The sequence below is a fragment of the Epinephelus fuscoguttatus genome, linkage group LG4 (genome assembly GCF_011397635.1).
Source record: "Epinephelus fuscoguttatus linkage group LG4, E.fuscoguttatus.final_Chr_v1".
NCBI classification, from domain to species: domain Eukaryota; kingdom Metazoa; phylum Chordata; class Actinopteri; order Perciformes; family Serranidae; genus Epinephelus; species Epinephelus fuscoguttatus.
Window position 1 is genome coordinate 12983940 of NC_064755.1, and position 26014 is coordinate 13009953.

Sequence of the window (26014 nt, forward strand, 5' to 3'; positions counted from 1 at the left end):
GAAAAATCTCTATATTGCCAATCCTCGTGAAATAAGTTCGAAATGCAAACATTCAATCAACATCTTCAAGTATTCAGTGAAAAACTTTTCACTTTTGAACCTTTTCTAAATGTCTTTTTACCAGTGACCATAAAAGTTTTTTTTTCTTTTTCTAAATGTCTTTTCAACATAAAAAGTTTGCTGGGCTAAATGTAAATAAAAAATCTATGCAGCATATTTTTTGTAGTCAGCATCTGCTTACATCTGCTCCCTCTCAGAAGACACATTTAGATCAAAATAACACAGACAATGTATTTTAAGATTATTTTAAAAATTATTTTATTATGGAATATTTCACATCATATTATATGATTAGAAACAGCCCACCAGCTAAATTGCTTTACTCAGCAGCCTCTTTTCCCTGTAGAGAAGGAGAAGAAGAAAAAGGGGAAGAAGAGGAAAATTAACACACAGTTCATACACACACACACACACACACACACACACACACACTTATTACACTATGATGAGAGTATTGCATGACCTAAATTTAATTTTCATTTAGCTGAAATTTGTATGTATTTACCTTGCCAGAGTCGCGACTCTTTGCTCTCAACTTGTTGACCTGGGACTCCGCAATATCAGCACGCTCCTCAGCCTCTTCCAGCTCATGCTGGATTTTCCTGCACTTGGACAGATGGACGTTGGCCTGCTCCTCCTGAAAAACCATAGAGATTGACATTGTTTTAATGTCCACAAAGACCAACAGTCTACTTTGTGTAAAATAAACCTGCCACAGTAGCAAGGTTTTGAGTGTTGAAAATGTATGTTTTGTCCTTACCGCCTCCTCAGCCTGCCTCTTGTAGGCCTTCACCTTGAGCTGCAACTTATCAACCAGATCCTGCAGCCTGGAGATGTTTTTCTTGTCCTCTTCAGTCTGTTAAAGGCAAAAATAAAGTAGAAAGTAATTGTATATGTTGACTTGATTTGAGAGAGTCAGCTGTGTGAAATTGATTTCTATATTAAATGTCAAAGTGACTGTACCTGATAGGTGAGCTCCTTTACTCTCCTCTCATATTTGCGGACACCCTTAACAGCATCTGCTCCACGTCTCTGCTCAGCCTCCACCTCTGCCTCCAGCTCACGCACCTTCAGAAAACAAGATAATGAGTATCCATCTTCTCTTCAAAACTCATGTTCCAGCTGTGAAAAATGTTATCATGACTTTCTTACCCTTGACTCAAGTTTCTGGAGCTGCTTCTTTCCACCCTTCATGGCCAGGTTCTCAGCCTCATCCAGGCGGTGCTGCAGGTCCTTAACAGTGATCTCCAGGTTCTTCTTCATCCTCTCCAGGTGAGCACTGGTATCCTGCTCCTTCTTCAGCTCCTCAGCCATCATAGCAGCCTAGAGAATACAGCATAAAACATTAGAAATGTTGTAAAAAAAAAAAGGTAAATTGGCTTATGAACAAATGAAGTTTAAACCTACATCAGTGATGGCCTTCTTGGCCTTCTCCTCTGCATTCCTTGCTTCCTGAACAGTGTCATCCACTTCTCCTTGGACCTGGACCAGGTCAGCCTCAAGCTTCTTCTTGGCGTTCATAAGGCTTGTGTTCTACAGAACGATTTAGGCATTTGAGTCAACATGTTAGTATGTATTTTTACATCTTCACTGACCAATGGATACTAGGTCAAAGAACCCCTGAGGATAATGTTCTGCCAGGACAGCTATCATGGCATCAGAAATGCTAGATGCACCAGTTAGACTAATTTTAGTTGGCCAAGTTCAATTTGGCAAAGCACCATGTAGGTAACAGCACACATGCTACCATCCGAGTATATAAGCTGTGTCTCTCTCTTCATGTATGACACACATAGCTTCTGCATGTGGCCAATGTTGATCCGAGCTTGTAAAAAACGTGCATTAAGGAAGAACTCCGCGATCGGCCTCATCCTTGTATTCTCCAGATCATCACAGAAAAACCTACTCTCACATCACATGCCTGATTTTGAAGCTATTTTAAATCTCATTAGCTTTTTAAATTATTGAATAAATGACTGGGTTTGTTCACCTGAGAGTGCAGAAGTCCAACACGCTCACTGGCATCCACCAGCTCCTGTTCAGCAACTTTGCGACTTCTCTCTGTCTGTTCCAGAGCAGCTCTGAGTTCCTCAATTTCAGCTATCATGAGACCGTTCCTACGATCCACCATAGCAGCTTGTTCCTTGAAGTCCTCCTGGGCTCTGACAGCATCATCAAGGTGCAGTTGCGCATCCTAGTGGAAAAATATCAGGAAAATGTTCACATACATGTTTCCGTCACTGACCACAGTCTGTGCAACAGCTCTGTGTCTTACAGTACCTTCAGCTGCGCCTGAACATTTCTCAGTTGCTTCTGGGACTCAGCAGCCTGGCGATTGGCGTGGCTGAGCTGAATCTCCATCTCATTCAGGTCTCCTTCCATCTTCTTCTTGATTCTCAGGGCATCATTCCTGCTCCTGACCTCAGAATCCAGAGTGCTCTGCATGGAGTCAATCACCCTCTGGCTGTTCCTCTTGATCTGCTCCATCTCCTCATCTTTTCTGCCAGCTTCCTGTCCACCTCACCTTAATCTGGTTGAGCTCAGCTGGACACGCAGGATCTTAGACTCCTCGTGTTCCAGAGTTCCCTGATGATATCAAAGAACGAAACGTCCATCTCTGCTTTCAAACCTTTAATAATATATTTGTCGCTGATTTAGAATGTTTTTCAGATCTCTTAGAAAAACAAAGTACCTCAGCCTCTTCAAGAGCTGTCTGGATTTCAGCCCTCTCTGTCTCCACCTGCTTCTTGGACTTCTCCAGCTCATGGATGCTCTTGCCAGTCTCACCAATCTGTTCAGTCAGATCTGAGATCTCCTCTGCAGGGAGATACAGGTGTAAATTGTGAAGCCTTAAAATGTAGAATATAAAGACTTTATTGCAAAACATTTTGAATACAGTGTAACTGTTCAATAATGTAGAACTCACGCTGCAGGTTCTTGTTTTCACGCTTCATGGTCTCCAGCTGATCCAGAGCTTCCTCATAGGAGTTCTTCATCTTGAACAGCTCAGTGCTGAGAGAACGAGCCTCCTTCTGTGCTCCTCAAGCTCTGCCTGACCCTCCTCATACTTCTGTTTCCACTCAGCCAACACCTGAATAACACAATTAATGCAGTTCAGATTGTTACACAGCAGTATAAAGACAAATGAAAGTATCTTTTTCATTGTTTGTATGGCTGAGCCATATAAAGTAAACAATGCTACCTTGTCAAAGTTCCTCTGCTTCTTGTCCAGGTTGGCAGCCAGCCCATTGGCCCTCTCCACATCAATCATGAGGTCCTCCACCTCACTCTGGAGCCTCTGTTTGGTCTTCTCAAGAGAGGCGCACTTTGAGTTCACTGCCTCAATCTGCTCCTCAGCCTCCTGAAGGCGCTGGGCCAGCTTCTTCCTGTTTGGAAAAGGCAAGTTTTTTCTCCCAATGAATGGTTTGATTACTTGAGGCGTCAGTAACAAGAATTTGCAATGTGAGCTCTGAACACATTATGCAACAGGTAGCTGAATCCATTTGGCCCCAGTGGGAACAGGGAATATTCTATTTGAATGGAGCTACTGGTGTTACAGATGTAACACTGGTGTTCTGCCCAGGCTTAATGTTCTGAGGGTAGGGATTATTTTTCATCTTTTTCTTAAACAGGTGTTGGATTAGCAAATACAAATATTTTGGAAACATTTATTGAAATGCAAGTTTTAATGTTAGCAGTGCAGTTGTCAGCTGACTTATGCCAAAATGAAACACTTCTGAACTGGCCATTCAACTGTATGAATGTTACTCACTTGGCTTCCTCAAGCTCCTCAGTGCGCTGGATAGCATCAGTTTCATACTTTGATCTCCACTGTGCCACCTCACTGTTGGCCTTGGACATTCCACGCTGCAGCTCAGCCTTGGCCTCCTGCTCCTCCTCAAACTGCTCCCTCAGCAGATCACAGTCATGACGGGCTGATTGCAGGCCATGGGCAAGAGCATTCTTGGCCTGGTGTAAAAAATATTATTGAATATACAAAATTCCTTAATCTCAATCATATATACCAATACACACTTACTAAACAGTTTCCTACCTTAACCTCCTCCTCAATCTGTCTCTTCAGCTCCTCAATCTGCTGTGTGAAGGCCTGTTTGCCTCTGGTCAGCTGGGAGACAAGTGCTTCTTTCTCCTCAATTTGACGGCTGAACTCACCTTGTGTAAGAAGTGCCATGATACCATTAGTTTGTGTTTTGTTTCTCAATGACTCACAACAGATCATTCACTGATAACTTGTAGATACCATTTTCTGTCAGGAGACGTGCTTTCTGTGCACTTGTGTCATTGATTTGACGGATGTTTTCATCATTCTTGGTCTTCAGTTCGCTAAGTTGGTCCTCAAGAGTGCGGCACATTTTTTCAAGATTTCCCTGATGAGGAAAAGAGAGATGAGATCAGTGATCAGATTTTACTTTGGCTATAATATTGATTACCTTATTTACTGTACTAATTTGGGTATTAACATAACATGCAATGCATTGTGCACCTTTGCTTTTGCAACATTCTCCATGTTGCTGGAGAGGTCGTCAATCTCCATCTTGTATTCACTCTTTTCCTTCTCAAGCTTCTGCTTAACACGCTGGAGGTTGTCGATCTGCTCTCCCAGCTCAGCAACGCTGTCAGCCTGCTTCTTGCGAAGAGCAGCAGCAGTGGCTTCATGCTGCAGAGTGGACTCCTCAAGGTCACGACGGAGCTTCTGGAACTCAGCTTCACGCTTCTTGTTCATCTCAATCTGAGCAGCAGTAGCACCACCGGCCTCTTCCAGCCTCTCGCTGATCTCCTCAAGTTCCCTGGAGAGGTCAGCTCTCTGCTTCTCAACCTTGGAACGAGCAGCACGCTCAGCCTCAATCTCCTCCTCCAGTTCCTCAATACGGGCCTGTTGAATGTAGGTGTAATGTCTTTCAGTAAACTTCCACTTTTACTACACAACACAGGAACTGTAAACTATGCAATGATGTTTTTTGTAGCTCAATATGTCACCTGAAGCTCCTTAATCTTCTTCTGGAGCTGAGCACCCAATGACTGCTCGTCTTCAATCTTGCTCAGGAGTTGACTGATTTCAAAGTCTTTCCTGTGAAAATAGTAGAAAGAGTAGATAGAGTTCAAGCAGTCCCCCAGGATGTGGTTGTTGAGTGGTTGTTGGATAAATTAAAAAAATATACTTTTGATTCCTCGTCAGACTGCTGCTTGTCATTCTCAAGATCCATGATGGATTCCTGGGCCAATTTCAGATCACCCTCAAGCTTCCTCTTGGCTCTCTCAAGGTCCATACGCAGCTTCTTCTCTTGCTCCAGAGAACCCTCAAGCTGAGAAATACAATGAGCTTTTAATCATCACATTCAAGAAGAATCTTGTCTTTCCACTCTGAGCAACTTTGTGCACTTACATCATCCACTTGCTGCTCAAGCTTGGTCTTGGCCTTGGTCAGAGTGTTGACTTTGTCTTCCTCAGCCTGCAGGTCATCAAGAGTCTGCTGATGAGCCTCCTGCAGGGCTTTCTTTTCCTTGGTCAGCTTAGCAATGCTCTCATCCTGAGAGGCCATCTCCTCGGTCAGGTTCTTCACCTAAGTATGCGAGAAAGATTTTGTCAATAAATGGTAATCATCATAATTTTGCTTGATCTGCTGGACAGAATATTATTTAGGAACCTTGTTCTCAGTGGCGTGTTTCTCCTTCTCCACTTTGGCCAAGGTAAGCTCCAGGTCATCAATATCCTTCTTGAGTTCAGAGCATTCATCCTCCAGTTTTCTCTTCTTGGCAGTGAGCTCAGCATTGATTTCCTCTTCATCCTCCAGTCTCTCATTTGTCTCTTTGAGTTTGGCCTCCAGCTGAATCTTACTCTTGATAAGTCCCTCACATCTCTCCTCAGCATCTGACAGATTCTCTGCTTCCTAGTTAATTTCATGAAAAAAACATGTTAGCACATTGACAGTGAAAAACCGGAAAAAGCACAACTTTCAGTTGATGTGAACTTACAGATGCTACTTGCAGCTGCAGATCATTCTTCTCCTGCAGAAGGGACACCATCTTCTCCTCCAGTTCCTTCTTCTTGGCCAGGGCAGCAGCCAAGTCATTTGTCATCTTATCATAGTTCTCCTTCATGGCTGCCAGCTCCTTCTCAGTTTCAGCACTCTTCAGCAGAGGCTTTATCTTGTAGTACACCTTCATCCATGGCCAGTGTTTCACATTCATGAATGAGCGGATATTGTACTGAACGGTGTAGATGGCTTCCCTGCAGACAAGAAGTTGCTGTTATGGACAGTATTGTTCAGGATTTTTCACACCATTATTTAGAATGATCTGTTTTCAACATGCCTCCTCTCCATCATCTTCACAAACTCCTTCCTCATGACGTAACCACGGCATAAAGCCTGAGTCATGGTGACCAGAGTTGCCAGTTTTTCATCTCTCATCTCCTCAAGGACACCCAGCAGACCAGCCTTGAAGAACACCTGGACAAACAAAAATTAAAAATAAATGCAGGATGAACTCAGATTGTGATTACTTCACCCACCTTACATGGTTCAACACCTTTCAGGCGTAAGGGGTTTCATGAATGGAGACATTCTGGCTGCTTTACCTCTGTTCTAACATCTGAGCACTTGGAACTGAATTCGTTAAAGTCAAGTGAGTAGTTTTAAGATGTTATGCTTCATTATTAATAGATATATCTTGTACATAATATATTGTTAACAGAAAAACCCTCAAACACACTGGACTGGACAACTTTATTATTCTTCATTTAAAAAAAAAAAAAAAAGGATAGAAAGGTGCTTACCTTAGTGTGTCCGAATTTATATTCATCGTGATTAACATCAATTGACTCCAAGCAGCTTCTCTGAAGCTTTCTTGTTGTCAATGAACTGACCTCAGGGATCACACTGGCATTCAGCACTTTGTACCTTTTATGAGAGAGTTAATGGTCAGTGTGAGCATTTTCTTTTAATAATCTGCATCAAAACTATGTTGAAATATTCACTGATACCTCTGCTTGAAGTCACCATAGAGGATTCTGCTGGGGAAACCTTTTCTGCAGATTCTGATACCCTCCAGCACACCATTACACCTGAGCTGGTGGATGACCAGGAAGTTCTCCATCAAGCCTGGAAAACAGAAATTTCTTGATGAACTTTTTTGATGAAATAATCTCCTTGTTACATCATAGACACCAACAAAACTAAACCAGTTCTCAATGACTCTATTGAGATTATGTTCTTTATGTACCTGGAGTCTTTGACTCATTGGGAATCAGGCAGCGCACAAAGTGAGGATGGGTGCTCCTCAAGTTAGTCATCAGCTTGCCCAAGTTCTCCTGTAGAAAATGATCAGTCTTATTACGAGTGAATTTTCATACAAACTGACATATAAGAGATACATTTGCAATTTTAAACCTTACCCTAAACTGTGAAGACACAGTTTGCATAGAACCACCCTTCTTCTTGCCTCCCTTCTTGCCACCACCAGTCTCTGTTGATAATTTACAGTACACATATTTTGTTAGAATGTGATGTCAAATGAACATGAACACATTCTTGTTACTGAAAAATATACAGTATGTTTGACCCTGAGATGGGTTTTAGTTTACTGTAGTTGCTATCATACCTTCAACGACGGGAGGATACAGGGTAGCCAGCAGTTTCACTGAGGATTTCTGGTATAGCTGCACAACGGAATCATTCAGTGGATCCTTGTTCTTGTCCAGCCAGCCAATGATATTGTAGTCCACAGTACCAGCATAGTGCACCAGAGAGAAGTGGGCCTCAGCCTTGCCCTTGGCGGGCTTTGGCTTTTCAAATGCTTTGCTTTTGCCAAGATGCTGGTCATACAGCTTGTTCTTAAAGGATGTGTCTGTGGCCTTAGGGAACATGCACTCCTCTTCAAGGATGGAGAAGATGCCCATAGGCTTGAAAAAGCATAGTATGTCATTAAGTGACACATTAAGTCAAATCGAGAACAACTACATATAATCACAAAATCAAGTGATTACCTTTTCAATCAGCTCAATGCAGGCAGCCAAATCCATGCCAAAGTCAATGAACTCCCAGATAATACCCTCCTTCTTGTACTCCTCTTGCTCCAGGACAAACATGTGGTGGTTGAAAACTGTTGCAGTTTCTCATTAGTGAAGTTGATGCACAGCTGCTCCAAGGTGTTGAACTGTGAGGGGAAATATAATCAGTATAGTCTCTTGCAGGCAATAAGAATGATTCTGTCATGAAAATGATTGGCTGCTGAATTTTTGGAAATGAAGCTTACATCAAAGATTTCAAAGCCAGCAATATCCAGGACACCAATGAAGTACTGTCTCGCTTGTTTGGTATCCAGTGTCTGGTTGATACGGATGACCATCCACAAGAACATTCTCTCATAGATAGACTTGGCCAGGGCACTCACTGAGTTATTCACCTGAATAAAAACAAGGATGTCATTTTATAAAGTCCATCAACACTTTAGTAAAATGCTAGATTACTGGTAATTTAAACTTCTTCTAATGAGACAAATCACACAACAAATCCAAAATAGAAAATACAGCTGAGATGGATCTTGACTTAATTTGCATCATGCATTTAGCATGCAATGTATAAAACACATCAAGAGTAGTAATACACTGAACTCTTCCACTGCATTTCTTCTTTCAAATGAATTATTTTTACATTACATTACATAATTTCACTACAACCAACAAAAATAATCTGTTTTAAATAGTAGTATATCGGATGTTAATAATTCATGTTTACCTGAGGCACAGTCTGTCCCTTGGTGACAAATTCATTTCCGACCTTTACTCTTGGATAGCACAGAGCCTTCAGCATGTCAGCTGAGTTCAGACCCAGTAAGTAAGCAACCTTGTCAGCCTCTGAAAACAGTTCAATGATTTCCATCAGAAACCAGTGTGATTAAAAACGTTATTACTGTCTTGCTCCAAGGTATTTTCTATTAGCTGACATTGAATACTCACCCTCTGTGCCATCGGGCTCAGCCTGCTCCTCACGCTGCTTCTGCTTGAACTTCATGTTACCATGGTGGAGCACAGCACCAGTCATCTTGTAGATACTTGACTTCTCTTCACCGGTGAAGCCCAGGATATCGATAGCATTCTAAATTCAAAAGAGGTGTCCACACAAAATATAATCACGTAAGTAATTGCATCTGAAGAAGCACTTTTGATGATGCATTTAATGCACAAAATATATTTAAACATTTTGAAGTGGGGATCACTCACATCAGTGGCTTCCAGCTCAACTTTGTCATCAATGCTGGCCACAGTGATCTGACCCTGGCTACACATGGGGAAATCATAGGGGTTGGTTGTGATGAGTGCCAACTCTGGGGTAAAATGTCAATACATGTGTTTCATAAAAAGTTGCAATATGGTTACAACAGGGGACATGACTCCCATCAATAAAGCTAGAATAATTTGAGACACAATTAATAATTTTTGAACAATGCAGTAGTATTTATTAAAAGCACAATGTAAGCGGTGCTCATTATGAAAGTGCAATAATGTGCTTTTTAAATCTTAAATTCCTAGTAGTGGTATATCCCACACTCTTTCCAATGGGCGGGGCTAGCAGCCGTTAGTACTTGGCAGCAGTTGCAGCGTGTGGCTGGACCCGGCTGCCCACATTGCTGGGCTAAGAGGTACACTCACAGATACAGTTTAACTTACACAAGTTACAAAACATCCCATTTACTGTTACAACAAGCCCCAGGCCCAGGCTGATAATATAAACTGTCTGCAACATTTCTCCTGCATTGTTCAAAAGCCAGAGTTTAGTGATAGTCAGAGAGGACAGGAGTGAAAGAAGAGGGAGAGTACAGGACAAGAGCAGTCAGTGATGGAGCAGCTCAGAGTTAATATCTGTCGGTTTCCACCTGTCAGTGAGACAAACATGACAGACGTGTTGTTTAACTGACGAGGAGCGGCGATTACGCGCGATTATTACGCACGGTTTTGAGGTGTGCAGCGGCAGATCTCACAGCACACTGTTTATAAACCAGTTCACCAGTTTAATTGCAGGAAATGTTTATCTCACGGCCAGTAAAAAAAAACAACAAAAACAAACAACCCGGTTGGCTCCTGCAGCCAGCCAGAGACGACGGATCCATTCCACACACCTGAGCCAGATGAAAAAGAGGGAGAGAAGGAGAGAGATTGAGTTTCGGTCTTTGATGAATGAAGCCTTTTTGTTTTGCTGCTATTAAACAATGAGAGACACGTTTTCTCTGTTTACTTAATAGCATAAATATTCACACTACTGCGCACGGGGAGACAGAGACCTGCTCTGCTCCAGACACACTCAGCACCTTGGACAGCACGGCGCACCTGACTATTGTCAGCAGTACATGTTAATTTGATTTCAGTCATTTTGTTTTAAATCTGGACATGTGCAGGTGGACTCAGCCAGTGCTAAGAAAGGTCCTATCCCTGCCTGTTGAGAGATAGAAAAAGATTGACGTGTCATCATGGTGTAAAAGATGTTGTATAAAAGAGAGGCTACAATTTTTTCCTTGTCCCCTGGAATTATTCTCTAAAATTTTACTGTTTATTGTCCAACTATGAAATGCGATTTTCACCCTGGGTTAATCGCTGCGCAGAATCTCAGTTTGCTTACCAATCAGATCAGGCTTGTGGTTGGTCATCATCTGGTAGAAGATGTGGTAGCCTCTTTCATCAGGAAGCTGGAATGTCACTCTAGACTTCCAGCAGATCTACATATATTGTTCATAAGTCACAGCCTGGCCAATTCTGAATTCCAATTGTTCATATGAGTGTTATTACTTACATGTCTCAATATCAGCACTAGCCAGTTTGCCAGTTGTGCCAAAATGGATTCTGATGAATTTACCCTGTTTGGAAGAAAGGAATTTTTAAAGTCCCATGACACTGACAATCTGTAACAAGACCTGCCTGTGTAGAAATCGCTCCATACTTACAAAGAGAGGAGTTGTCATTTCTCACAGTTTTGGCGTTACTATAGGCCTCCAGCAGATTGGCTGCAATAATCTGATCCTCCAGTGACCCCTATAATCCAGGTTTAAACTTGCTATCAGAAAATGACTTTATCCCCCCCCCCTCTCCAGGAAATATATGTCATATTGAAAGACAAGTGAGTTGTGATCACTATACAGTTACACACCTTTGACATGTCCTCTTTTTGTCTCCACCAACTGAGATTGTTGCAAAGTACTGGATGACACGCTTGGTGTTCACAGTCTTTCCAGCACCAGATTCTCCACTAGGTATAGACACAGACTTGTAAGAAGCTGATCAAGATATCTGACTGTGTTAAACAGAGTCAACAAATGTAAATGTAATAAACTTACGTGATCAAGACAGACTGATTCTCCCTATCTGTTAAATAAAACACAAGAATTAATGATGTTTTACTGCAACAGAAACCTCATATAAACTGGACATTGTTATGGTAATGACTTACCAGTAAGCATGAACTGATAAGCGTTGTCAGAGACAGAGAAGATGTGGGGTGGAGCCTCCATACGCTTCTTGCCTCTGTAGGCAGCCACACATTCAGCATCGTACACTGGGAGCCACTTGTAGGGGTTCACAGTGGCACAGAACAACCCAGAGTAGGTCTGAAAGTGATCACAGAGATTCAACAGTTAACTCTGTGTTTCTGTCAAGTATTTCCAACCATACTGTTATATCATTCGGCACATTGTCTTACGTAGATCATCCATGCTGCATAACGCTCTTTGAGATTATACAGCACAGAGGCTTCATTGAGATGGGTCATCATGGCCATGTCCTCAATCTTGTCATACTTGGGAGGGTTCATTGGAGAGACGTCATCTTCTTTGACTGTCCTCTCCTGGAATAAAACATTTATGATTATCAGAACTGGTCATATTGAATTTCCAGATGACTCAGACTTTATGATACCAACCTCCTCAGTGTCCAGGACTTTGACAGTGACTTTGCCACCTTCTTTCTTGAGGATTGTTGCCTTCAGGTACAGCTCCTTGGCATCGGCCACGTAGCAGGCACTCTTGGCATCAAAAGGTTTGCTCTGAGCCTCACTCTCCTTTCTGGCTTCCGGAGGTAAATGGCAGCCTTGCCATAGATGGCCATCTCTGCGTCCGTACTCATGGTGGCAGCTGATGTCTGGTTGATAATTACAAAGGAATTGCCATCATAAACTAATGCTTTTAAGTCCATGTGATTAAACAGCACATGAACTTAAATGTCTGCTGAATGATTAATATATCCAAACTCAAACGTGTCTGTGTTTCCTTGCAGGTGGTCTTCAACTTCATTCAAAGTCCTTTTCAGACTTAATTAGTGAGAATAAACTAATACTAATATTGTTTTGTTAAAAGTCTGCCTGAAGAACTGTGGACACTGATTGAAAGAACAATATTTTGCATATTTACCAAATGATTGTAAATTAAATTCAGACACTTAAATGTTGTTCTTACCTGACCCCCTCTCTCTCACCACTATTCACCAATCCTGTTGAAAAAGAATCTGGTAAGTGAAGGTTTAAAAACAAGACATCAAATGTTAATATAATTTATATCTTAAATTGAGGACACATTGATATGGTCTAAAGCTTCAGAGAAAATCATTTTACCACAAGCAGGAACTCACAGGTCTTCAGCTGCACACTGTGTCCACAACCAGCCTTTTTATTGAATGAGGTTTCATGACACTGCACAAGTTATATATGGTATACATGCCAAATGTGGTAGGACATATAGGCAGTCATAAAGACATGTTGTAATCATATATCATGTGATGTTTCAGGTTTCAGTCATGACCAAGTCTTGGTTTATTCTTAATCATTACTTCATTTTAAAGAAGGTATACTAATTTATGAAAATATCAGTGTTCTATGTTCCTTTAACTGTTCAATTTACTTTTTTAAAAAGTAATTAATTTTATATAATAAGCCATATAATATTATTTTACAGAGTTTTACTTTTCCCGATCATACATTTTAAACAAAATAACATTAGCATGTCATGGATGATTGAAGTAATACCTTTTTTTAAATTTCTATTTTATTATTAAGCATTATTGAGTTTTTCAGTTTTGTTTAAGCATAAGGCCATAGTACAAAACAAGCACAACAAGAATCAGTAGAATCAGTAATCAAGACTCATATTGGGGGTGGGTGGGGGGGTGGGGGGGGGGGGGGGTGGGGGGGGAGGTAAAACCATTAAAAACAAGAAATATATTTTAAACACTATCAGGCCTCTTAGAAGAACACTGATTTCAGAGCATGAAGGTTGATTATTCTCTGAAAGATTTTGTCAAATGTCTCTGAGATTTTTAACACTCTAGATGCATTTTGATCAGGGGTAAGAGTGAGCACTAAGGGATACACTGTTCTGGGATGCCATAGTTCATTGAACTCCCTTATTCAAAAGTGCTGGCCTCAAGAGAAAGCTCCTGTAGCAAGAATTTATCTTGAATTGTTCATTCATGCTCCTGGAAATGTTTCATGTTGGGATTACAGTGACAATATTGAAACCTCTTTTCCCTTTCCCTCAAACTTCTCCAGAGGAGTCTAAAAGTGGTCTGAGACATTCTTCATAATAAAGTACCTCTGGAATGTCTTGGCTCTCTCTCTCAAATGCCTGTGCTTGGGACCTATTAATGCACAGTGGGGGCACATTGACTAGTTTTTCCATACCACAGTCCTCCAATGTTACAGATGGTTCCAGCAGTTATTAATGTATGATAGAGTAGTACATGGTTGGATGACTTGTAAATAACCCATGCCGGTGAGCACCAACCAGGATTTCAACATTGAATTCTAGTTCAGAACAGATTGACATTTGGTCTGAATGTCCAAGACTGCATTTCCTTATAATACTTGTTTTATTCACAAGTTTCCATCATATCATATCACATCAAACTTCTTCCTACAACCAGAGGACCCTGCATCAATTATGTATTGTTCTATTTCATTGTATTTAAAAGCATTTTTCATGTTATCTTTAAATTGTTGCTTAATAAATATAAACATGATATTAATAATAATGATATTAACTTAGTTTCAAGAGACCCAAGGATGCTTAGAAGTACCAAAATAACCAAGGCCACTTTACAACAAGAAAAATAACAATCTAGCAATCTCCATGGGGAGAGAGTTCCACAGGGTTGGGGCTGCCACACTGAAGGCTCTATCGAAAGTTCGCCTTCTGGTGTGAGGGACGTTGAGGAGACCCAAGTCAACAGACCGCAGGTTCCATGAGGGGGTGTAATCAATAAGGAGGTCAAACATGGTCTTCTTTGTCTAATAAGTGGAAACTATGGATGTGTTAGTTTGATTAAGTATGTAACTTGTATGCTGCTATTGTTGTCATCCTAAAGCCAGCACCACTTGTACTGTTTTACATTACAGGGAGCACTTTTAGGTTTAAAAGGTGTATTATTTGGACACTGTAGAGGATGAAAAATCTCAATATTGTGAATCCTGGTGACATAAGATCGAAATGCGACTGCTCAATCAACATCTTCAAATAATCAGTGAAAACTTTTCACTTTTGAACCTTTTCTAAATGTCTTTTACCCGTCACCATAAAATTTTTTTTCTTTTTTTCCTAAATGTCTTTTCAACATAAAAAGTTTGCTGGGCTAAATGTAAAAAAAAAAGAAAAAAAAAAAAAAGAAAAAAAAATTTGCAGCATAGTTTTTGTAGCCAGCATCTGCTTCGTCTGAGATGACATATTTAGATCAAAATAACACGGACAATGTATTTTAAGATCAAAAATTATTTTATTATGGAATATTTCACATCATATTATATGATTAGAAACAGCCCATCAGCTGAAATGCTTTACTCAGCTGCCTCTTTTCCCTGTAGAGAAGGAGAAGAAGAAAAAGGGGAAGAAGAAGAAAATTAATACACAGTTCATACACACACACACACACACACACACACACACACTTATTATACTCTGTAAAGGATTTGTCTGTTGTTTATTTTATGAAGCTGAAGGCAAATATTGTAATTATTTTCAGTCATGATGAGAGTATTGCATGACCTAAATTTAATTTTCATTTAGCTGAAATTTGTATGTATTTACCTTGCCAGAGTCGCGACTCTTTGCTCTCAACTTGTTGACCTGGGACTCCGCAATATCAGCACGCTCCTCAGCCTCTTCCAGCTCATGCTGGATTTTCCTGCACTTGGACAGATGGACGTTGGCCTGCTCCTCCTGAAAACCATAGAGATTGACATTGTTTTAATGTCCACAAAGACCAACAGTCTACTTTGTGTAAAATAAACCTGCCACAGTAGCAAGGTTTTGAGTGTTGAAAATGTATGTTTTGTCCTTACCGCCTCCTCAGCCTGCCTCTTGTAGGCCTTCACCTTGAGCTGCAACTTATCAACCAGATCCTGCAGCCTGGAGATGTTTTTCTTGTCCTCTTCAGTCTATTAAAGTTAATTTAAAAGTAAAGTAGAAAATAAATGTACATGTTGACTTGAAGTAGGCTGTGTGAAATTGATTTCTATATTAAATGTCAAAGTGACTGTACCTGATAGGTGAGCTCCTTTACTCTCCTCTCATATTTGGACACCCTTAACAGCATCTGCTCCACGTCTGCTCAGCCTCCACCTCTGCCTCCAGCTCACGCACCTTCAGAAAACAAGATAATGAGTATCCATCTTCTCTTCAAAACTCATGTTTCAGCTGTGAAAATTGTTATCCTGAATTTCTTACCCTTGATTCAAGTTTCTGGAGCTGCTTCTTTCCACCCTTCATGGCCAGGTTCTCAGCCTCATCCAGGCGGTGCTGCAGGTCCTTAACAGTGACCTCCAGGTTCTTCTTCATCCTCTCCAGGTGAGCACTGGTATCCTGCTCCTTCTTCAGCTCCTCAGCCATCATAGCAGCCTAGAGAATACAGCATAAAACATTGATTAGAAATGCTGTGAAAAAAATACATTGGCTTATGAACAAATGAAGTTTAAACCTACATCAGTGATGGCCTTCTTGGCCTTCTCCTCTGCATTCCTTGCTTCCTGAACAGTGTCATCCACTTCTCCCTGGACCTGGATCAGGTCAGCCTCAAGCTTCTTCTTGGTGTTCAGAAGGCTTGTGTTCTAAAAAAAATGTAGGCACTTGAGTCATCACATGCCTGATTTATCAAGTTATTTTTAAATCTCATTAGCTTTTTAAATCATTGAATAAATGACTGGGTTTGTTCACCTGAGAGTGCAGAAGTCCAACACGCTCACTGGCATCCACCAGCTCCTGTTCAGCAACTTTGCGACTTCTCTCTGTCTGTTCCAGAGCAGCTCTGAGTTCCTCAATTTCAGCCAACATGAGACCGTTCCTACGATCCACCATAGCAGCTTGTTCCTTGAAGTCCTCCTGGGCTCTGACAGCATCATCAAGGTGCAGTTGCGCATCCTAGTGGAAAAATATCAGGAAAATGTTCACATACATGTTTCCGTACTGACCACAGTCTGTGCAACAGCTCTGTGTCTTACAGTACCTTCAGCTGCGCCTGAACATTTCTCAGTTGCTTCTGGGACTCAGCAGCCTGGCGATTGGCGTGGCTGAGCTGAATCTCCATCTCATTCAGGTCTCCTTCCATCTTCTTCTTGATTCTCAGGGCATCATTCCTGCTCCTGACCTCAGAATCCAGAGTGCTCTGCATGGAGTCAATCACCCTCTGGCTGTTCCTCTTGATCTGCTCCATCTCCTCATCTTTCTCTGCCAGCTTCCTGTCCACCTCACCCTTAATCTGGTTGAGCTCCAGCTGGACACGCAGGATCTTAGACTCCTCGTGTTCCAGAGTTCCCTGATGATATCAAAGAACGAACGTCCATCTCTGCTTTCAAACCTTTAATAATATATTTGTCGCTGATTTAGAATGTTTTTCAGATCTCTTAGAAAAACAAAGTACCTCAGCCTCTTCAAGAGCTGTCTGATTTCAGCCTTCTCTGTCTCCACCTGCTTCTTGGACTTCTCCAGCTCATGGATGCTCTTGCCAGTCTCACCAATCTGTTCAGTCAGATCTGAGATCTCCTCTGCAGGGAGATACAGGTGTAAATTGTGAAGCCTTAAAATGTAGACTATAAAGACTTTATTCCAAAACATGTTGAATGCAGTGTAACTGTTCGATAATGTAGAACTCACGCTGCAGGTTCTTGTTTTCACGCTTCATGGTCTCCAGCTGATCCAGAGCTTCCTCATAGGAGTTCTTCATCTTGAACAGCTCAGTGCTGAGAGAACGAGCCTCCTTCTGTGCTCCCTCAAGCTCTGCCTGACCCTCCTCATACTTCTGTTTCCACTCAGCCAACACCTGAATAACACAATTAATGCAGTTCAGATTGTTACACAGCAGTATAAAGACAAATGAAAGTGTCTTTTTCATTGTTTGTATGGCTGAGCCATATAAAGTAAACAATGCTACCTTGTCAAAGTTCCTCTGCTTCTTGTCCAGGTTGGCAGCCAGCCCATTGGCCCTCTCATCAATCATGAGGTCCTCCACCTCACTCTGGAGCCTCTGTTTGGTCTTCTCAAGAGAGGCGCACTTTGAGTTCACTGCCTCAATCTGCTCCTCAGCCTCCTGAAGGCGCTGAGCCAGCTTCTTCCTGTTTGGAAAAGGCAAGTTTTTTTCTCCCAATGAACGGTGGGAAATTACCTGAGGCCTCAGTAACAAGAATTTGCAATGTGAGCTCTGAACACATTATGCAACAGGTAGCTGAATCCATTTGGCCCCAGTGGGAAGAGGGAATACTCTATTTGAATGGAGATACTGGTGTTACAGATGTAACAGATAATCTGTTACATCAATCTGTTTATCTATACATCAGTGTTACAGATGTAACACTGGTGTTCTGCCCAGGCTTAATGTTCTGAGGGTAGGGATTGTTTTTCATCTTTTTCTTAAACAGGTGTTGGATTAGCAAATAAAAATATTTTGGAAACATTTATTGAAATGCAAGTTTTAATGTTAGCAGTGCAGTTGTCAGCTGACTTATGCTAAAATGAAACACTTCTGAACTGGCCATTCAATTGTATGAATGTTACTCACTTGGCTTCCTCAAGCTCCTCAGTGCGCTGGATAGCATCAGTTTCATACTTTGATCTCCACTGTGCCACCTCACTGTTGGCCTTGGACATTCCACGCTGCAGCTCAGCCTTGGCCTCCTGCTCCTCCTCAAACTGCTCCTCAGCAGATCACAGTCATGACGGGCTGATTGCAGGCCATGGGCAAGAGCATTCTTGGCCTGGTGTAAAAAATATTATTGAATATACAAAATTCCTTAATCTCAAACATATATACCAATACACACTTACTGAACAGTTTCCTACCTTAACCTCCTCCTCAATCTGTCTCTTCAGCTCCTCAATCTGCTGTGTGAAGGCCTGTTTGCCTCTGGTCAGCTGGGAGACAAGTGCTTCTTTCTCCTCAATTTGACGGCTGAACTCACCTTGTGTAAGAGATGTCATGATACCATTAGTTTGTGTTATATTTCTCAATGACACACAACAGATCATTCACTGATAACTTGTAGATACCATTTTCTGTCAGGAGACGTGCTTTCTGTGCACTTATGTCATTGATTTGACGGACGTTTTCATCATTCTTGGTCTTCAGTTCACTAAGTTGGTCCTCAAGAGTGCGGCACATTTTTTCAAGATTTCCCTGATGAGGAAAAGAGAGATGAGATCAGTGATCAGATTTTACTTTGGCTATAATATTGATTACCTTATTTACTGTACTAATTTGGGTATTAAAATAGCATGCAATGTATTGCGCACCTTTGCTTTTGCAACATTTTCCATGTTGCTGGAGAGGTCGTCAATCTCCATCTTGTATTCACTCTTTTCCTTCTCAAGCTTCTGCTTAACACGCTGGAGGTTGTCGATCTGCTCTCCCAGCTCAGCAACGCTGTCAGCCTGCTTAAGAGCAGCAGCAGTGGCTTCATGCTGCAGAGTGGACTCCTCAAGGTCACGACGGAGCTTCTGGAACTCAGCTTCACGCTTCTTGTTCATCTCAATCTGAGCAGCAGTAGCACCACCGGCCTCTTCCAGCCTCTCGCTGATCTCCTCAAGTTCCCTGGAGAGGTCAGCTCTCTGCTTCTCAACCTTGGCACGAGCAGCACGCTCAGCCTCAATCTCCTCCTCCAGTTCCTCAATACGGGCCTGTTGAATGTAGGTGTAATGTCTTTCAGTAAACTTCCACTTTTACTACACAACACAGGAATTGTAAACTATGCAATGATGTTTTTTGTAGCTCAATATGTCACCTGAAGCTCCTTAATCTTCTTCTGGAGCTGAGCACCCATTGACTGCTCGTCTTCAATCTTGCTCAGGAGTTGACTGATTTCAAAGTCTTTCCTGTGAAAGTAGCAGAAAGAGTAGATAGAGTTCAAGCAGTCCCCCAGGATGTGGTTGTTGAGTGGTTGTTGGATAAATTAAAAAAATATACTTTTTAAGTTTCTCATCAGTCTGCTGCTTGTCATTCTCAAGATCCATGATGGATTCCTGGGCCAATTTCAGATCACCCTCAAGCTTCCTCTTGGCTCTCTCAAGGTCCATACGCAGCTTCTTCTCTTGCTCCAGAGAACCCTCAAGCTGAGAAATACAATGAGTTTTAGTCATCACATTCAAGAAGAATCTTGTCTTTCCACTCTGAGCAACTTTGTGCACTTACATCATCCACTTGCTGCTCAAGCTTGGTCTTGGCCTTGGTCAGAGTGTTGACTTTGTCTTCCTCAGCCTGCAGGTCATCAAGAGTCTGCTGATGAGCCTCCTGCAGGGCTTTCTTTTCCTTGGTCAGCTTAGCAATGCTCTCATCCTGAGAGGCCATCTCCTCGGTCAGGTTCTTCACCTAAGTATGCGAGAAAGATTTTGTCAATAATTGGTAATCATTATAATTTTGCTTGATCTGCTGGACAGAATATTATTTAGGAACCTTGTTCTCAGTGGCGTGTTTCTCCTTCTCCACTTTGGCCAAGGTAAGCTCCAGGTCATCAATATCCTTCTTGAGCTCAGAGCATTCATCCTCCAGTTTTCTTCTTGGCAGTGAGCTCAGCATTGATTTCTCTTCATCCTCCAGTCTCTCATTTGTCTCTTTGAGTTTGGCCTCCAGCTGAATCTTACTCTTGATAAGTCCTCACATCTCTCTCAGCATCTGACAGATTCTCTGCTTCCTAGTTAATTTCATGAAAAAACATGTTAGCACATTGACAGTGAAAACTGGAAAAAGCACAACTGTCTGTTGATGTGAACTTACAGATGCTACTTGCAGCTGCAGATCATTCTTCTCCTGCAGAAGGGACACCATCTTCTCCTCCAGTTCCTTCTTCTTGGCCAGGGCAGCAGCCAAGTCATTTGTCATCTTATCATAGTTCTCCTTCATATTTTGCAGTTCCTTCTCAGTTTCAGCACTCTTCAGCAGAGGCTTGACCTTGTAGTACACCTTCATCCATGGCCAGTGTTTCACATTCATGAATGAGCGGATATTGTACTGGATGGTATAAATGGATTCCCTGTGGATAAGAAGTAGCGTTTATAGACAGTGTTGTTTGGGATTTTTCAAACAATCATTCAGATTGATCTGTTTTCAACATGCCTCCTCTCCATCATCTTCACAAACTCCTTTCTCATGACGTAACCACGGCACAAAGCCTGAGTCATGGTGACCAGAGTTGCCAGTTTTTCATCTCTCATCTCCTCAAGGACACCCAGCAGACCAGCCTTGAAGAACACCTGGACAAACAAAAAATAAAAATAAATGCAGGATAAACTCAGATTGTGATTACTTCATCTACCCTACATGGTTCAAAACCTCTAAGGCGTAAGGAGTTTCATGAATGGAGACTTGCTGGCTGCTTTACCTCTGTTCTAACATCTGAGCATTTGGAAATGAATTCATTAAAGTCAAGTGAGTAGTTTTCAGATGTTATGCTTTATTATTAATCGATGTGTCTGGAACATACTATATCGTTAACAGAAAACACTCAAATACGCTCGGATTAACAACTTTACAATTCTTCTTAAAAAAAGAAAAAGGACAGAAAGGTGCTTACCTTAGTGTGTCCAAATTTATATTCATCGTGATTAACATCAATTGACCCAAGCAGCTTCTCTGAAGCTTTCTTGTTGTCAATGAACTGACCCTCAGGGATCACACTGGCATTCAGCACTTTGTACCTTTTATGAGAGAGTTAATGGTCAGTGTGAGCATTTTCTTTTAATAATCTGCATCAAAACTATGTTGAAATATTCACTGATACCTCTGCTTGAAGTCACCATAGAGGATTCTGCTGGGGAAACCTTTTCTGCAGATTCTGATACCCTCCAGCACACCATTACACCTGAGCTGGTGGATGACCAGGAAGTTCTCCATCAAGCCTGGAAAACAGAAATTTCTTGATGAACTTTTTTGATGAAATAATCTCCTTGTTGAAACAACACAAAATGTCATAAACCACACCAACAAAACTAAACCAATTCTCAATGACTCTATTGAGATTATGTTCTCTATGTACCTGGAGTCTTTGACTCATTGGGAATCAGGCAGCGCACAAAGTGAGGATGGGTGCTCCTCAAGTTAGTCATCAGCTTGCCCAAGTTCTCCTGTAGATCCAAAATGATCAGTCTTATGATTAATTTTCATACAAACTGAGATATATGAAATGCATTTGCAATGTTAAACCTTACCCTAAACTGTGAAGACACAGTTTGCATAGAACCACCCTTCTTCTTGCCTCCCTTCTTGCCACCACCAGTCTCTGTTGATAATTTACAGTACACATATTTTGTTAGAATGTGATGTCAAATGAACATGAACACATGCTTTTTATTGAAAAACATACAGTATGTTTGACCTTGAGATGGGTTTTAGTTTACTGTAGTTACTATCATACCTTCAACGACGGGAGGATACAGGATAGCCAGCAGTTTCACTGAGGATTTCTGGTACAGCTGCACAACGGAATCATTCAGTGGATCCTTGTTCTTGTCCAGCCAGCCAATGATATTGTAGTCCACAGTACCAGCATAGTGCACCAGAGAGAAGTGGGCCTCAGCCTTGCCCTTGGCAGGCTTTGGCTTTTCAAATGCTTTGTTTTTGCCAAGATGCTGGTCATACAGCTTGTTCTTGAAAGATGTGTCTGTGGCCTTGGGGAACATGCACTCCTCTTCAAGGATGGAGAAGATGCCCATAGGCTTGAAAAACATAGGAAAAGTATGTCATTAAGTGACACATTAAGTCAAATCGAGAACAACTACATATAATCACAAAATCAAGTGATTACCTTTTCAATCAGCTCAATGCAGGCAGCCAAATCCATGCCAAAGTCAATGAACTCCCAGATAATACCCTCCTTCTTGTACTCTCTTGCTCCAGGACAAACATGTGGTGGTTGAAAACTGTTGCAGTTTCTCATTAGTGAAGTTGATGCACAGCTGCTCCAAGGTGTTGAACTGTGAGGGAAATATAATCAGTATAGTCTCTTGCAGGCAATAAGAATGATTCTGTCATGAAAATGATTGGCTGCTGAATTTGGAAATGAAGCTTACATCAAAGATTTCAAAGCCAGCAATATCCAGGACACCAATGAAGTACTGTCTCGCTTGTTTGGTATCCAGTGTCTGGTTGATACGGATGACCATCCACAAGAACATTCTCTCATAGATAGACTTGGCCAGGGCACTCACTGAGTTATTCACCTGAATAAAAACAAGGATGTCATTTTATAAAGTCCATCAACACTTTAGTAAAATGCTAGATTACTGGTAATTTAAACTTCTTCTAATGAGACAAATCACACAACAAATCCAAAATAGAAAATACAGCTGAGATGGATCTTGACTTAATTTGCATCATGCATTTAGCATGCAATGTATAAAACACATCAAGAGTAGTAATACACTGAACTCTTCCACTGCATTTCTTCTTTCAAATGAATTATTTTACATTACATTACATAATTTCACTACAACCAACAAAAATAATCTGTTTTAAATAGTAGTATATCGGATGTTAATAATTCATGTTTACCTGAGGCACAGTCTGTCCCTTGGTGACAAATTCATTTCCGACCTTTACTCTTGGATAGCACAGAGCCTTCAGCATGTCAGCTGAGTTCAGACCCAGTAAGTAAGCAACCTTGTCAGCCTCTGAAAACAGTTCAATGATTTCCATCAGAAACCAGTGTGATTAAAAACATTATTACTGTCTTGCTCCAAGGTATTTTCTATTAGCTGACATTGAATACCCACCCTCTGTGCCATCGGGCTCAGCCTGCTCCTCACGCTGCTTCTGCTTGAACTTCATGTTACCATGGTGGAGCACAGCACCAGTCATCTTGTAGATACTTGCCTTCTCTTCACTGGAGAAGCCCAGGATATCGATAGCATTCTAAATTCAAAAGAGGTGTCCACACAAAATATAATCACGTAAGTAACTGCATCTGAAGAAGCACTTTTGATGATGTATTTAATGCACAAAATATATTTAAACATTTTGAAGTGGGGATCACTCACATCAGTGGCTTCCAGCTCAACTTTGTCATCAATGCTGGCCACAGTGATCTGACCCATGCTACACATGGGGAAGTCGTAGGGGTTGGTTGTGATGAGTGCCAACTCTGGAGATCAGAAAAGTGTGAAAGGTAAATAGATTTATGTTTCTTTGAAAGTTGTAATATGGTTACACATTGTGCAGAATCTCAGTTTGCTTACCAATCAGCTCAGGCTTGTGGTTGGTCATCATCTGGTAGAAGATGTGGTAGCCTCTTTCATCAGGAAGCTGGAATGTCACTCTAGACTTCTCCAGCAGATCTACAAATATTGTTCATAAGTCACAGCCTGGCCAATTCTCAATTCCAATTGTTCATATGAGTGTTATTACTTACATGTCTCAATATCAGCACTAGCCAGTTTGCCAGTTGTGCCAAAATGGATTCTGATGAATTTACCCTGTTTGGAAGAAAGGAATTTTTAAAGTCCCATGACACTGACAATCTGTAACAAGACCTGCCTCGTGTAGAAATCGCTCCATACTTACAAAACGAGAGGAGTTGTCATTTCTCACAGTTTTGGCGTTACCATAGGCCTCCAGCAGGGGATTGGCTGCAATAATCTGATCCTCCAGTGACCCCTATAATCCAGGTTTAAACTTGCTATCAGAAAATGACTTTATCCCCCCCCCCCCTCTCCAGGAAATATATGTCATATTGAAAGACAAGTGAGTTGTGATCACTATACAGTTACACACCTTTGACATGTCCCTCTTTTTGTCTCCACCAACTGAGATTGTTGCAAAGTACTGGATGACACGCTTGGTGTTCACAGTCTTTCCAGCACCAGATTCTCCACTAGGTATAGACACAGACTTGTAAGAAGCTGATCAAGATATCTGACTGTGTTAAACAGAGTCAACAAATGTAAATGTAATAAACTTACGTGATCAAGACAGACTGATTCTCCCTATCTGTTAAATAAAACACAAGAATTAATGATGTTTTACTGCAACAGAAACCTCATATAAACTGGACATTGTTATGGTAATGACTTACCAGTAAGCATGAACTGATAAGCTTGTCAGAGACAGAGAAGATGTGGGTGGAGCCTCCATACGCTTCTTGCCTCTGTAGGCAGCCACACATTCAGCATCATACACTGGGAGCCACTTGTAGGGGTTCACAGTGGCACAGAACAACCCAGAGTAGGTCTGAAAGTGATCACAGAGATTCAACAGTTAACTCTGTGTTTCTGTCTTTCCAACCATACTGTTATGTCATTAGCACATTGTCACGTAGATCATCCATGCTGCATAACGCTCTTTGAGATTATACAGCACAGAGGCTTCATTGAGATGGGTCATCATGGCCATGTCCTCAATCTTGTCATACTTGGGAGGGTTCATTGGAGAGACGTCATCTTCTTTGACTGTCCTCTCCTGGAGCAAAACATTTATGATTATCAGAACTGGTCATGCTGAATTTCCAGATTACTCAGACTTATGATACCAACCTCCTGAGTGTCCAGGACCTTGACAGTGACTTTGCCACCATCTTTCTTGATGATTGTTGCCTTCAGGTACAGCTCCTTGGCATCGGCCACGTAGCAGGCACTCTTGGCATCAAAAGGTTTGCTCTGAGCCTCAATTCTCTCCTTTTCTGGCTTCCGGAGGTAAATGGCAGCCTTGCCATAGATGGCCATCTCTGCGTCCGTACTCATGGTGGCAGGTGATGTCTGGTTGACAGTGACAAAGGAACTGCCATCATAAACTTATGCTTTTAAGTCCATGTGATGAAACAGCACATGATCTTAAACGTCTGCTGAATAATTAACATATCCAAACTGAAACATGTCTGTGTTTCCTTGCAGGTGGTCTTCAACTTCATTCAAAGTCCTTTTCAGACTCAGTTAGTGACAATAAACTAACTAATACTAATATTGTTTTGTTTTGTTAAAAGTCTGCCTGAAGAGCTGTGGACACTGATTGAAAGAACAATATTTTGCATATTTATCAAATGATTATAAAGACACTTCAAATACTTAAATGTTGTTCTTACCTGACCCCCTCTCTCTCAACACTATTCACCAATCCTGTTAAAAAAGTAATCTGGTTAGAATAGGTGTAAAATCAAGATAACAAATGTTAATATAACTTATATATTAATAAAAGAACACATTGATGTGGCTTAAAGGTGAAGAGATAATCATTTTACCACAAGTAGGAACTCACAGGTCTTCAGCGTTGCACACTGTGTCCTCAGGCAGCCTTTATATTGAATCAGGTTTTAATGACACTGCACAAGTTATATATGGTATACATGCCAAATGTGGTAAGGCATATAGGCGGGCATAAAGACATGGTGCAATCATAGATCATCTGATTCATCTGTTTCAGGTTTCAGTCATGGCCAAGTCTTGATTTTTTCTTAATCATTACTTCATTTTAGAGACAGTATGCTAATTTAAAAAAA

At 41.3% G+C, this 26014-nt stretch overlaps 1 long non-coding RNA gene and 3 pseudogenes across 1 annotated transcript; all 4 read right to left on the reverse strand.

The window, feature by feature from the left end:
- Positions 1–367: 367 nt before the first annotated feature.
- LOC125887292 (myosin heavy chain, fast skeletal muscle-like) lies at positions 368–3056 on the reverse strand (annotated as a pseudogene).
- On the reverse strand, positions 3053–11878 carry LOC125887293 (myosin heavy chain, fast skeletal muscle-like; annotated as a pseudogene).
- Positions 11879–12120: 242 nt separating this feature from the next.
- Positions 12121–25769, reverse strand: LOC125886889 (uncharacterized). The gene is made up of 3 exons (XR_007449100.1): positions 25757–25769; positions 25601–25634; positions 12121–12204 (listed from the first exon to the last, which is right to left on the reverse strand). It is a non-coding gene; the product is annotated as an uncharacterized LOC125886889 (long non-coding RNA).
- LOC125886884 (myosin heavy chain, fast skeletal muscle-like) lies at positions 14807–25277 on the reverse strand (annotated as a pseudogene).
- Positions 25770–26014: the final 245 nt, after the last annotated feature.